Genomic DNA, 15,934 nt, shown 5'->3' with positions numbered 1-15,934 from the left:
CCTCCTTGAGGTATAATCTTACATAGTCCCGGTAATCTTGTTTAGCCATTTCATAACTTTCTTAATTTCATCTGTCATATTTTTGGCATTTATCTCATATTACTCCGTTGTCCTTGGTTCAAACTCTCTCATTTCCCTTTTTCTGCGATTTTGCTCTTAATCTTCACTGCCACCCCTTATATTGTAATCTCTGTGAGAATATGTAAACATACGTAAGTTAATCCAAGAAATGCCTTAGCATCGCCTTACTAACCTTTAGGTTGTTCCTTGTCTTCTCCCTTTGTCTTACAATCAGTATCGGGAGGAATCTTTAATTGATCCTGGTCAAGTTCGCATTACTTTTAGTACCAATTTCATTTTGATAGCATCGTCTAGACCATTTCTTGCATTTTTCGTATCATATTCAAAATATCATAATCATTTGTTATTATTGGATCCTTACATCTCTTATCAATCATGTACTCACTTGGTTTGCTTATTGTGCAAATGTTCGTGAGTTACATGACCATTGTTACATAATTTGCAGAAAGTATGTTCGATCTCAATCATAGTCTCTCCTCTTTCTGATTTATTCTATCTTACGTATCCCATTCGTACCAAATGCACTGATTCTATTTGTCGTATTCCTTTCTCTTTTACAAGCATCCACTAACTGGAATCATATTACTCACCACCTTCGCCGACAATCCCTGGTACCACTTCAATTATCGTCTTGGCTCCCATTCGTTGTTGTCGGTTTGATTTCTTTGGTTTCGGCATAGGATCTCGCAGAAAATTCAAGCGTTCACATTAAACGTTCCGTAATATCGGTTGATTTCCATCTTACCTTTGCGTCTCTCTTATCCGCTTCCCCCCCCCCTTTAGGGCGCTCCTCTATCATTGTCCAATTACCTTCCATCTTATGTCTCCATTTAAAATTTCCAAACTCATATGTTTCTTTCCGAATGCATTTAACATACCATACCGTATCCATTTTTTTTTCCTTCTATAACTTAGATTACCCTCGTATGAAGTTCTAACACATTCGCGAAACGGTAAAGTCTCCCCCAATATCTCGTACAAAATCTAGTCTGATGGTTAGGGTTCAGGCAATATCACTATTGTAACAATTGATCCGAGCCACACTCTAATAATTCCCATTAGTGGTTAGTGTTCGGATAACGTCATTGTGGCAACAACCTATCCAAATTGTATTGTATTTATTCCCGTCAAAAGTTAGTGCGCATAATCATTTCAAACACTTCATCCCGTAATATTTATATTTAGACGATAAATATTCCAAGCCCTCTTATAACCTCATCTTATTCCCATAGGTACCGTCTATTTTTCCCAATAAACTTACAACATTTTTGTCGTTTCACAAATTCTCAATTCTCGCTTCTTATGGTTTTCGCTGCTTCCACGATAAGGTCATATATACGTAATATGTCGTATTTCCTTATGCTTCATGTTCTCTCACTCCTTCCATATACTCATTGTTAACTTACAATCTTACCCGAAGTCATACTAATTTCATCTTAATAGTGGTCTCGTTTGATGACCTTTTTGCCGCCTACCTCTAATGTCCATAACTATGTATTTTCCATTTATCCCAGACTCATGGTCAATTAATTGCGCCCATCTTGAGTGCTCCCTTGGGTACTTTTCTCATTTCTTCGTCTATGTCCATTTTTCCTTCCACGAATTCCATTTCCGATTCGTTAATCACAATTCGATAAACTGTTGCCGGGAGATATTCTTCAGTCACCATCAGAAGGAACTAGAGCCTGGCAAGCACCGTAGGGCATCCTAGTACTTGGTTCACACGATTTACCTTCAGATTTACTTGTCACACCCCGATCTCACTAGGGTGTGATGGGCACCCGACCCCGTAACCGGAGCCGAGCGAACCCGCTAACCTTTGCTACGTACTTAAAATTTTTTTTTTTTTTGAACCTCAAAGTCAAGTATATACAATGCGATTACTAAAACATTCTTCTATTGCTTTTTAATCAAGTAAAGCATGTAACTGTGCAACTTATATTATAATACAGACTGACTCCCGAAACCCACGACTCTGTCTGCAAAGTCTCTAACTCGAACAAGACAACATGGCATAGTATGCTGACTCGGCGACACTCCAGAGCAAATGGAGCTTGTCAACTTCATTTGAAACATCTTTTATCTGGCCGTTATCCGTCCGGGTGTACACGCGGCATGAAACGCAGCCCCCGTAGAAGAGGGGTCAGTACGAGCAATGTACTGAGTATGTAAGGCATGAATAATATCACGAGATTATAATAGAGAGCATAAAACACAACATGAGAGGGTGGTGTAACCTGTATCTCTGTTTGTCTACCAAGACAAATATCATACAAGTTGGCTTTGCCCTTTGGAGTACTATGTAGATACTGCAAGCAAACTGCCCGCCCGTACAGGTGCGGTGTATAACTGCCCGACCATATAGGTACGGTGGACTACTGCCCGACCATACAGGTACGGTGTAACGCTTTCTGAGCAGACCATGGAATAGAGGAGTAATCTGTCATCTGAGTGCCCCTTGGGGCGGATGCCATGCATGCTAGCCTTTAAAAAAAATCACGTAAATATCTGAAAGTAACCGCCCGACCACGTAGGATCGGTGTATAGCTGCCCGTCCATATAGGAACGGTGTAATGAGCCCGCGTCCAGGCCTCCCGCGTCCGGGGTGTAATCTGCCCACTGCAGTGGTGTGGCTGCCCGGCCGCCCATTGGACGGCGCGGTGTGAAACTGACCGGCCATGTAGGCACGGTTTTTTTTAAAAAACATACTTTATAAAGCATGCATGAGAGCCCAATTAAAAGCTATAACTTTATCGGAGTGACGTAAGGTCGGAAACCTCCGATTACATTATGGAATAACCAGCGGGCGCCTTGTCTCACCTTGGAGGAACTAGTAATAAGGCGAGACTATCAATGGAAAGTAACATCATGAGATAACGTAGAACAGGATCGTGGGGTGTCGTTTCTTATACTTGGAACCTTTGAAATAATCATTAACCATAAATAGGACTAAGAAAATCAAGAAATAGCTTCACATTTTCATGTCATCATATCCATAGTAGGAACACATTCTTGCCATTTTCATCATAGATATTTCCTCATATCGGGTATCATCATTATCGTCATAAAATCGTAGTTATCGCTTTAGTCATAAAAACTATTAAAAACGTACAACTTGGATTTTGAAGAAAATGAATATTTTTGAAAACATTTATAAACTTTTTAAGAAGAAAAATCATGTTTTAGAATCATAACCTTTAACTCTTTAAAATAGGAGCGTTATGGAAGCATTTGTCAAATCTCACGTACAGATCATGCCATAGAAAGAGAGGGGACGAGCCTTAACATACCTGCGCCGCGCCTTACTAGCTATGCTTGTTCGTCCAAACTTGATGGTCTACATGCAAGAGAATTCATCCATTCATTAGTTTCATTATCACATACTTGCCTTAACCTTCCAACGCATTCACTTATATTCTGCCGGAATTTTTAAAGACCTCCCTATAAATATACCACCCTCGAGAATCTAACTCGGCTTACTTTTAATCAACAACAATCCGGGAATGCAACCCGGCCAAACTATCAACAATACCAACAATTATTCTAGCAACACTTCAATATCCAATTCCATTCAATTCAATTCAATTCGCATACTATTCCATCGAATCAATCGGCATGCCACTTTATCCGAAACCTTCAATTTCCACAACAACCATGCATTTCATTATCATTCACATACTTTAACTTCAACAACAACCTTTATTCTACATAACGTAATCCATGACGATAACAATTAAAATGTCAAATAACGTCCATTATCATAACTTACCAATTCCATACCATTCGGCCACAACAACAACAATATATAAGTTTTCATGAATTTCCATTCTTCTCTATACCTTACAACAACAACCAATACACATGCACATACGGCTACAACTTCAATACGAGTCATCAAACGTTCGTTTTCATCATAGAATCTACACAACAATCGATCAAGAATACTAAATCAATTTAATTTATTCCTCCTACACCAACCACCTATCCCCACGGCTACCCTCTTAATCATGCAAGGTTTCATGAGTTCCCCCTATTTCAACACATAACAACATGTTTAAACATCCATAACACATGCAAAAAAGTATTGAATTTTACCTTCTCCTTCCACTTCTTCACACGGCTAGAAGTGGTTTTTGGCAAAACGAATGGTTTTCTTGTTCCAAAACTACTCCACCTCGAGAAGGACCCTCCAATTAGCATGAAGGCATGAAGAAATATTTTTTTCATGTTCAATCTCATAGGCAGTCCGGCCGGCCTCCTTTGGCCGTGACTCCCTCTCTCTCTTTCTTTCTTTCTTTCTTTCTTTCTATCCTTCTTAAAATATGATCACACACACACATATATATATAGCTATATAAGCATGTGAGGGGCACATGCCCCTCCCTTCATTCTTTATTTTTCTCTAGAATTTTCTTTTCATTTCTTGACTTTTCTTTTATTTTCTTCAAATTTCCAAAAGATGACTAATCCCCCCTTTCTTTTTCTTATTATTTTCGGCCAACTTGGCCCTTTCTCAAGACATTTCTTAAGCACTCGTGAAATGACCATTTTGCCCCTAGCCTTTTCACATTATTCCCATAATGCCACTTTGTGAATTTCTCCTTTTCCGCCCTCAACCTTTCTCGATATTCCATATCGACAATGTTCTTAAATAATATTAATAACCCACTTGCGCATTAAAATGGTTTTGGGCAACGATCTTACCTTCCACATTCCACGACTTCTTCGAAATGTCCGAACGCACGAAATACGGGCTATAACATCCTCCCCCCCTTTAGAACATTCGTCCTCGAATGTTCAACTGACCTTATGGGCGTCATAATACTACGGGAGGGTTCCGTTTATAGCTGTTCTTTCCCTCATGCCCGTTTCTTATCCTTTATCTCGTTTTCCTTATAATCGAACTCCTCGACCTTTTCATGAGTCCTTGTTTGATATCATGGGTTTGCTAATTTACTGGACCAACGCATTACCCTTGTCCTCCTCATACCATCTCTTTTCCGTTACTGTCCACCACCACACCTTACGAAAACCATGTCTGGGTACGCAATCTTTACCTAACGATCCAATGCGGCTGTATGCTATTCCTTTATCCTCAAGTCTATCTCTTAAGATACTCATTGTTATTTCGTTGCTACTTTCTTCATATACCCTCTTAACAGGGCGATATGCCTTAAACTCTGGCCCCAGGCTGATAAGCTTCCTTCCTTGAGACTTGAAGCCTATAATATTCTCCCCCCCCTTCAAGGGGTTCCTTATGCCAACAATCTTTCTATGAAGTCTTCGTCTATACCTTGTTTCTCATCTTTCTCCTAACTCCATGCTTAGCGTCCCGGACACTTTCTTATCCTGAGTTTTCTTTTACCTTCCATCTATGTCATCCTTTTGTCCGCATTCCCATCCACTATTCGTCCTTTCACTTCCTTAGTTCGCTTGTTCGAAATTCTTCTTTGACTACATATTTGTGAGGTAGCTGTGTATCCATGTCTCTTCCCATCCTAGTTACTATTCCTTTAGTCTTGCTTATCCAAATCGGTCCTCAAGCCTTGTACACTCCTTTCCTGTTTCTTTTTATCATACTCCATCCCTCTTCCCATACCTACTTTGAATCCTTCCCCAAACAACCTCGCGCTTTGCCGGTAATTTCTCTCGGGAGCCTCCTTTACTGAGGTCCTTACCTTTCACTTTCCTTCGACACTTTGTTCTCTTTATTTTCCACTGGCGCACTCTCTTTCCTTCCCAACGGTCACCATATTAGACCTTCTAGCCTTAATCCATAACAAAATAATGACACCTTTCCTTATAGCACTTATACCGTCCACTTCCGCTGTCACTTAGGCTTCGATTCCCTTACTTGACTAATGCCTTCCTTACCGTAGCGCCGGTTGCTGGAACTCCCGTATCTATCGATATAATCATATGTAAAGTATTCTATACAGTCATATGCATTTATATATATATACTATCAACTAACCCATAAAGTACTTCCAAACTCTATTCAAGCCTATCCTAATTCCCGGGCTGTGCCGCACCTTCTGTCCCTTCAATGAACTAGTCTACTGTGTCCTACACGTCCTCTAACAGTCTCCAACCATCCTATACACTCGAGTCTTCCTTAGGCTAACTCAACTTCTCATTTGTCTCATACGTCTGAATATATCGGATTTCTCGCATACTTCCCAGGGGGTCACCCATCATAGAATTGCTCCCACCTGAGCACGCTTAACTTCGAAGCTTCACTGAAATTCGGTGTCTTAATGCTGATATTTTCGCATCCGCTTCCTCACACAACCTTTATCACATGCTTAGGGGCTAGTCGAGGTCTTACGGCCTCCAGGGCATTTTCATAACATGTCCTTTTCTTTAAATTCACTATTTTGCCCTTTTCGACCCCCAACGCTCACCTTTCGTTCGCGTGCGTAACTATCCCTCGTCCTGGGTTCCCAGATTCTCGATGGTGGCGACCACACCTTCATCGCCACGCCAAATTCACAGCCTTTCCAAAACAACACCTCTCACTTTTTGCCCATTCGCGGTATTTCCTTTCCTTGCTTTTTCTCGTCGTACGTGAGGCTTATATAAGGAATTTCTTTTTTTTTTTTTTTTTCCTATGACTTGGCTCTATCGCACGATTCTATGACAGAAAGAAGGTCAACCATTCCTAGATGCCCATGTACCTCCCGTCTATAGATGTGGCCGGCTTCACACCCATAAACAGACTCTACCGGACACGACTTTGCGTACATCCCTTAGACCGACCTGCTCTGATACCACTTTGTCACACCCCGATCTCACTAGGGTGTGATGGGCACCCGACCCCGTAACCGGAGCCGAGCGAACCCGCTAACCTTTGCTACGTACTTAAAATTTTTTTTTTTTGAACCTCAAAGTCAAGTATTTACAATACGATTACTAAAACATTCTTCTATTGCTTTTTAATCAAGTAAAGCATGTAACTGTGCAACTTATATTATAATACAGACTGACTCCCGAAACCCACGACTCTGTCTGCAAAGTCTCTAACTCGAACAAGACATCATGGCATAGTATGCTGACTCGGCGACACTCCAGAGCAAATGGAGCTTGTCAACTTCGCTGAAACATCTTTTATCCTGGCCGTTATCCGTCTGGGTGTACCTGCGCGGCATGAAACGCAGCCCCCGTAGAAGAGGGGTCAGTACGAGCAATGTACTGAGTATGTAAGGCATGAATAATATCACGAGATTATAATAGAGAGCATAAAACACAACATGAGAGGGTGGTGTAACCTGTATCTCTGTTTGTCTACCAAGACAAATATCATACAAGTTGGCTTTGCCCTTTGGAGTACTATGTAGATACTGCAAGCAAACTGCCCGCCCGTACGTGCGGTGTATAATCGCCCGACCATATAGGTACGGTGGACTACCGCCCGACCATGTACGGTGTAACGCTTTCTGAGCAGACCATGGAATAGAGGAGTAATCTGTCATCTGAGTGCCCCTTGGGGCGGATGCCATGCATGCTAGCCTTTAAAAAAAATCACGTAAATATCTGAAAGTAAACTGCCCGACCACGTAGGATCGGTGTATAGCTGCCCGTCCATATAGGAACGGTGTAATGAGCCCGCGTCCAGGCCTCCCGCGTCCGGGGTGTAATCTGCCCACCGCAGCGGGTGTGGCTGCCCGGCCGCCCATTGGACGGCGCGGTGTGAAACTGACCGGCCATGTAGGCACGGTTTTTTTTAAAAAACATACTTTATAAAGCATGCATGAGAGCCCAATTAAAAGCTATAACTTTATCGGAGTGACGTAAGGTCGGAAACCTCCGATTACATTATGGAATAACCATGGGCGCCTTGTCTCACCTTGGAGGAACTAGTAATAAGGCGAGACTATCAATGGAAAGTAACATCATGAGATAACGTAGAACAGGATCGTGGGGTGTCGTTTCTTATACTTGGAACCTTTGAAATAATCATTAACCATAAATAGGACTAAGAAAATCAAGAAATAGCTTCACATTTTCATGTCATCATATCCATAGTAGGAACACATTCTTGCCATTTTCATCATAGATATTTCCTCATATCGGGTATCATCATTATCGTCATAAAATCGTAGTTATCGCTTTAGTCATAAAAACTATTAAAAACGTACAACTTGGATTTTGAAGAAAATGAATATTTTTGAAAACATTTATAAACTTTTTAAGAAGAAAAATCATGTTTTAGAATCATAACCTTTAACTCTTTAAAATAGGAGCGTTATGGAAGCATTTGTCAAATCTCACGTACGTATCATGCCATAGAAAGAGAGGGGACGAGCCTTAACATACCGCGCCGCGCCTTACTAGCTATGCTTGTTCGTCCAAACTTGATGGTCTACATGCAAGAGAATTCATCCATTCATTAGTTTCATTATCACATACTTGCCTTAACCTTCCAACGCATTCACTTATATTCTGCCGGAATTTCGGCAGCACCTCCCCTATAAATATACCACCCCCGAGAATCTAACTCGGCTTACTTTTAATCAACAACAATCCGGGAATGCAACCCGGCCAAACTATCAACAATACCAACAATTATTCTAGCAACACTTCAATATCCAATTCCATTCAATTCAATTCAATTCGCATACTATTCCATCGAATCAATCGGCATGCCACTTTATCCGAAACCTTCAATTTCCACAACAACCATGCATTTCATTATCATTCACATACTTTAACTTCAACAACAACCTTTATTCTACATAACGTAATCCATGACGATAACAATTAAAATGTCAAATAACGTCCATTATCATAACTTACCAATTCCATACCATTCGGCCACAACAACAACAATATATAAGTTTTCATGAATTTCCATTCTTCTCTATACCTTACAACAACAACCAATACACATGCACATACGGCTACAACTTCAATACGAGTCATCAAACGTTCGTTTTCATCATAGAATCTACACAACAATCGATCAAGAATACTAAATCAATTTAATTTATTCCTCCTACACCAACCACCTATCCCCACGGCTACCCTCTTAATCATGCAAGGTTTCATGAGTTCCCCCTATTTCAACACATAACAACATGTTTAAACATCCATAACACATGCAAGAAAGTATTGAATTTTACCTTCTCCCTTCCACTTCTTCACACGGCTAGAAGTGGTTTTTGGCAAAACGAATGGTTTTCTTGTTCCAAAAACTACTCCACCTCGAGAAGGACCCTCCAATTAGCATGAAGGCATGAAGAAATATTTTTTTCATGTTCAATCTCATAGGGCAGTCCGGCCAGCTCCTTTGGCCGTGACTCCCTCTCTCTTGTTTTTCTTTCTTTCTTTCTCTCCTTCTTAAAATATGATCACACACACATATATATATAGCTATATAAGCATGTGAGGGGCACATGCCCCTCCCTTCATTCTTTATTTTTCTCTAGAATTTTCTTTTCATTTCTTGACTTTTCTTTTATTTTCTTCAAATTTCCAAAAGATGACTAATCCCCCCTTTCTTTTTCTTATTATTTTCGGCCAACTTGGCCCTTTCTCAAGACATTTCTTAAGCACTCGTGAAATGACCATTTTGCCCCTAGCCTTTTCACATTATTCCCATAATGCCACTTTGTGAATTTCTCCTTTTCCGCCCTCAACCTTTCTCGATATTCCATATCGACAATGTTCTTAAATAATATTAATAACCCACTTGCGCATTAAAATGGTTTTGGGCAACGATCTTACCTTCCACATTCCACGACTTCTTCGGAATGTCCGAACGCACGAAATACGGGCTATAACATTACTCTTGAGTTCTGAATGAACTATTTAGATCACAATTACTTACGCGTATGCTTTACATTCTCTCATCATAGTCGCACTCGGTTACGGGGCATTATTGCCCGTCAATTTGGGCCTCCTTCTAAAGCACAATGTGATTGGAACATATTCTAGCCCATTTAGATGAATTGCGAATTCGCCGTTCATATACGCTTCTTCAAGGCAAGATTTTTCCCAAATAAAAATAATGCCCTTTACAGATGGCGTGGGAGGTGTTCCTTAAAACTTAGTCCAACATAACATATTACTCTTCCTTTCCTTATTCTCCTTATTATTATTCCCGTCAACATATAATCTTGATTCCACGCTTTTCCCTACGAATGTAACAAGTCTTTTTCGTACGTTCTATAGCCCACTTTTCTGTTCACACTTTACCCGTGTGTTCTAGTCACATAAGTCATGTCATATTTCGTCGCTAGACGTTTTTTATCTTCGTGCCCATCCTCATTAAGGTTTTCTATCTATTCTGCATATTCTAATTTCCTTTTGGTTATCCTAATTTCCCATTCATATCATGCATCTACATCTATGAAACCCTTAATGCACTTCCCAGGGGGGTCACCCATCCTGCATTGTATTATGGGTCGTAGCACGCTTAACCTTGAAACTGTGTGCAATATAATGCTCTAATGAAGATAATCGTATCCGTTCTATCACATGACCTTTATTACATTATTCGGAGCAAATTGAAGTCCTACAGATTTCGAGACTTTTCCATAACACGTCCCTCTTTCCATAATTACTGTTTTACCCTTCTTATTCCGCAATATTCATCTTTCGTTCTAAACTCCCAGATTTCCCATAGCAATAAATATACCTTCGTCGTCATCACTGATAGGTACTTCCGGTATTGTCCTGTTTAGATCTCCACGCACCTTTCCTACATAATAATTTTTCGCAAAATCGATTGTCGGTTGTCTCTAAATCCGCCAACGGGCTTTGCTGCTACTAAGCATCGAATGTCATTCGTCTCGATCTTTCAAAAATCGCTCGTCTTTCCTATAATCATTTTTCACGCCATACCCCAATCCATAACCTCGCATCTCATTTATTATCTACTTACAATCTTTTCTTTCCCCTTTTTGGCGTATCTAACTAAATATTCTAATTAACAATTTCAGCAGAATCTCTTTTTCCATTTTTTTTTCCAATTCAAACTCTGTACATAGCAAGTACTGACAATACCTCACAGAACGTACGGTTATATAACGCATTCCCGCCATTCAAAGCTTCCAATTTTCGGTAGCGGAACAAATATATCAAAATTCATTTCTGTAACTTTCATGTCATCCCTTACTTTCTTCCATCGTATGTAAGGCCCACATATAGGAATTTCATCCCCCTATGACTTGGCTCTATCGCACGATCTAAGACAGTCTACAAAGAAGGTCAACAATCCCTAGATGCCCCGTAGCCTCCTCGTTTATAGATGTGGCGCGCTTCACACCATAAACAGGACTCTACCGGACACGACTTTGCGTACAACCCCAGGAATCAATTCCGATACCACTTTGTCACACCCCGATTTTATCGGGGTGTGATGGGCACCGACCCCATGTACCTAGCCGAGCGAACCCGCGGACTCTTATTACGTACGTAATTTCGAGATTCTTAATCGTACACAAATGACAATTTCGAAATGGTTTTCGTGACATACTCTTTTTTCGTAATTTTCAAATCAAACGTAATCTAAAAATACATGGAATTTATTACATAATACGTAATGACATATATCGGCCGATGGAGCCGGATACAAAACTACGATGCGTCGAACCCACGACTCGTTCGCAAAGTCTCTACGTATACTCGTAACACATAACATACATAGTCCGACTCCAAAAAAGACTCCAGAGCAAATGGAGCTTGCCAACACCGCCGGAACATCATCTCTAATAGCTCCGTGCTCATCCGGGTGTACCGCGCGGCATGAAACGCAGCCCCCGAAGAACGGGGTCGCATTTAATATGTACTGAGTATGTAAAGCATAAAATACTATAAACAGAATCATAACTGAACAGAGGATACAGAACATAAATGCAATGGCCGGAGTATCAGAAATGCTTACTCATAAAACATAGGCAAATGCATAACAGAAAATATGCCATAGCCGGCCCCATTATGGGACTCGGTAAACAGAAAGTGGTCGCCCCCGACACTGGCGCCACAACATATCGGAACATATCAGAATGTGCACATATCATAGCATATCGGATGGCCATATCATATCATATCATATCAAAGTGTACATGGCACAAGCATACTCCACAACCCATGTACATGTATACCGCCCCCTCACACCGAGGCACGGTGAATGCGGTGTGGAAGACGCTTGATAACATATCCCGGCCCGGCTCGGTGAAGGAAGCATTGAGGCATCCACGAGTGGAGTAGTGAGAAACTAAATGCATTATAAAACGTACAACATATACAGAGATCGGACGGAATAATCAAACGACATATCATGAAAAAGGGGTCCGGACGAGGCATAGCACATACCTTTTTAAAGGCCGCGGAGGATTCTTATCAAAATAGGACTTCAGGGGGTTATTTGTATATATCAAAATATAAAACTTATACAGAACTCGATAGCATAACTTAGATAACAAATCATACGAAGGAAATTGTACGATGATCAAAGTGTATGACGTTCGGATGTCACGACGGATTAAGTCAAAAATAATCCTTCTAAAATCGTTCCCATTTTTTTGAATATAGTGTGAGACTTTTTAAAATAATTAAAACGGCTATCATCAAGTAGTTAGAAAAGTAACCAAAAGTTTTCCTTTGCATTTTACTCAAAACCAAGTCAAATAAAATAAAGTAATACGGAAAAACTCGGGAATAGTGGGCCCACCTCGGGTCAAATGAGGTGGCGTGCACATAACACGTACTTTAGTGTTCACCATATCACTTATAAGAGTTTTAAGATGGTCGGATTCAATTTGCACAAAATCTAGATATTTAGACAATTCCTCCAACTGTTTACAAATTATTTAATTCAATTTTATTGAATGGAAAAGGGGTGAATTTGGACGTAGATTCCAAAGAGTAGTGTCACACCCCAATCTTGATCAGGGTGTGATGGGCACCCGACCCCATATCTGGAGCCGAGCGAACCCTCTGACTCTTATTACATAGACAAATTCCTGTATCAATTAAAAATAGGATACATAGTGAACTCAAATTTTTTTTTTCCTATAAGTAAAGTCTATTGTCATGTGGGACCCGTAACATGAAACATAATAACATATTAACCGGCGAAACCGTCTGCAAAGCTGCCACTCTATACCCTCGACTCTGTCTGCAAAGTCTCTAACACCAAACAAAACATCATGGCTCATATACTTTGACTCGGCAAAGACTCCGAACAAGTGGAGCCTACCAACCCCGCCGGAACATCTTGTATACTAGCTTCGCTTCCTCGCTCGGGTGTACCGCGCGCGGCATGAACGCAGCCCCCGAAGAAGAGGGGGTCAGTACGAGCATTGTACTGAGCATGTAAGACATGAATAGTAACATGATAAAGGCATATGCAGTACGAATAATAACGGCACAAACATACGGAGCTTATCTAGGGTAGATGTAACCTGTACATGTGTGTGTCTTTCAGGCGGACGCCATGCATGCTTAGTTTCTTTCCGGAAAACGGTACTTCTCATTTACATGTACAGAAAACAGAACATTTCGGAAAACGGTGTCCTTTACTTACATTCACAGACGCCGAATACATCGGCTCTCCCACCCCCTTCCCCAACGTGCTGTCCCAACATATTATACATATCACATATACGTAAACGAACATTCCGTAGAAAACGGTGTTCTTTACTTACGTTCACAGACGCCGAGTACATCGGCTCTCCCACCCCCCTCCCCAACAGTGTCCCAAGTATATCACATTATATATATACATCACATAAACAGACGCCGCGTACGGCTCTCCCATATCCCGCATCCGGGCATCCCGCGTCCGGGATGATAAGCCACCGAATCGTGGACACAGTTGCCCTTCCCATTCCCCACAAATACATTTACATATACATATACATATACATATCCATGCACACATATACGTGTATCATAAGGCGAGGTTACCAATGAAAAGTGTCATTATGAGAAGAACATCGAATAGGGTCATAAGGTATAGTTTCATCTTCTTAGAACCTTTATGGCAGTCATTCCCTATAATAGAGTTGAGATATCCAGAAATCGTTTAACATTTCCATATTTTTATTTTTATAGCAGAGCATATCGTCAACATATCTATCGTAGGCATTTTCTCATTTTCGACTCCATCATTATCATTATAAGATCATATTCTTCACCTTAGTCAAGGAATCATCTTTGTCGTACTTATCGTGGACGTATGTTCTTTCTTAGCATTATCGTTATCACGGTCATCATAGACATTTTTACATTAGGATAGTGATGTACCTATCGTTTGATAATCGGGACGGGAATCAAAAGTTTCCTTAGGATTCTACTCCAAAACAAGTCAAACGAAGCGATAGGAAAGTCCGGGAACAATGGGCCCACCTCGGGCCGAATGAAGTAGCGTACCTAATTTACAGATGTTACGTCTCATGACGTTACTTATGAGGATCGTAAAGTATTCGGGTCCTCTTTATGCAAGTTCTAGAGACTTGGGAAGGTTTTCCAACATTTTGCACATGTTCTAGTTCAATTCTACTGAATGAAAAAGGGAAAACTTTAGGTGCGGATTCCGAAGAATAGGGTTGTCCCCGAGGCTCATATCCGACTTAGTACGTCTAAGACATGCCATAGAAAGAAGGGTGAAGTCTTACATACCTCTTTCCGCTCCTTCTGCTACTCCAAATCCGAGTTGCAAATCCACCAAAATCTACGATTTGGTCATGTTTACCAAATGATGATTAGTGCACTTTGAATTGGATTCTTAAATGAAACTTGGCTACCGAAATTTCGGCAGCATTTCCCCTGTAAATATACCATGCCACCAAGTTTAACTTGGCCGATTTTAATCAACAACCATCCCGGGAATACAACCCGGCCAAACTATCAACGACAATGTCAACAATCATGCTAACAATTTCACTCAACATACTACCTTCTTCAAGACTTTCGAACTCCAATAGAAACAATAACAACCTTATCATTTATATTCTAACAACACCATAATAACATCATTATCTTCCATACATGCAAGAACATTATATTCGATTAACATAAGCTTCTAAAACAATCCTTCCACTTCCTAAACCATTCGGCCAACATACTACACACATATGTTCATGCATTTTTCATCCATTTTCTATACATTACAACAACAACAACATGCTATATAAAATTTATCCATTCTTTTCCATACACACAACTCACACCCACGGCCAACACAATGCATACACGGCCACCTCCACAACTTCTATTTTCCATGCTTTTCATTCATTTCATCATAAAATACATAACAACAATCAAAATACTAAATAAAATAATTGAATCATAGTTCCTACAACCACACATACACACGGCCACAACATACCACTCGGCCACACACCCAACACACATTATCTTCATAATTCTCATTCATTTCTACACACCACAACATTCGCAAGCGCCCATAACATAGAAAGGAAGGTTGGATTCTTACCTTTCTTCTTCAACTCCTTCACTTAACCAAAGTGCGGAAACGATGAAACGAGTGACCTATCTTCCGAAACAAATACACCACGTAGTAGAGGACCTTGAATTTGTAGAAATACCACAAGAAAATAATTTTTGGAACAAAATTTCTCATGGCCAAATTTTCCATGGGTTGGCCGAACCCCATGGCTTCATGCTCTCCTCTTTCTTTTGTTCTTTCTTCCTCCAAATTTGTTGAATTAAAAGATGACTTAATATATATATACATCTCCTCCACCATTTTTCCATATTTGCATTTAAGCCCCTCAAGTATGGCCTTATATCCTCCTTCTCCCTTTCTAGAATTTTCTTCTTTTTTCTTGATTTTTCTTTCCTTTTTCTTGAACTTCCTCACTTGGTCAAAGAAGACCAATGT

The sequence above is a fragment of the Lycium ferocissimum genome, chromosome 4, assembly GCF_029784015.1.
Source record: "Lycium ferocissimum isolate CSIRO_LF1 chromosome 4, AGI_CSIRO_Lferr_CH_V1, whole genome shotgun sequence".
NCBI lineage: Eukaryota > Viridiplantae > Streptophyta > Magnoliopsida > Solanales > Solanaceae > Lycium > Lycium ferocissimum.
The sequence above is the reverse complement of the archived record's forward strand: the minus strand, read 5'-3'. Positions refer to the sequence as shown.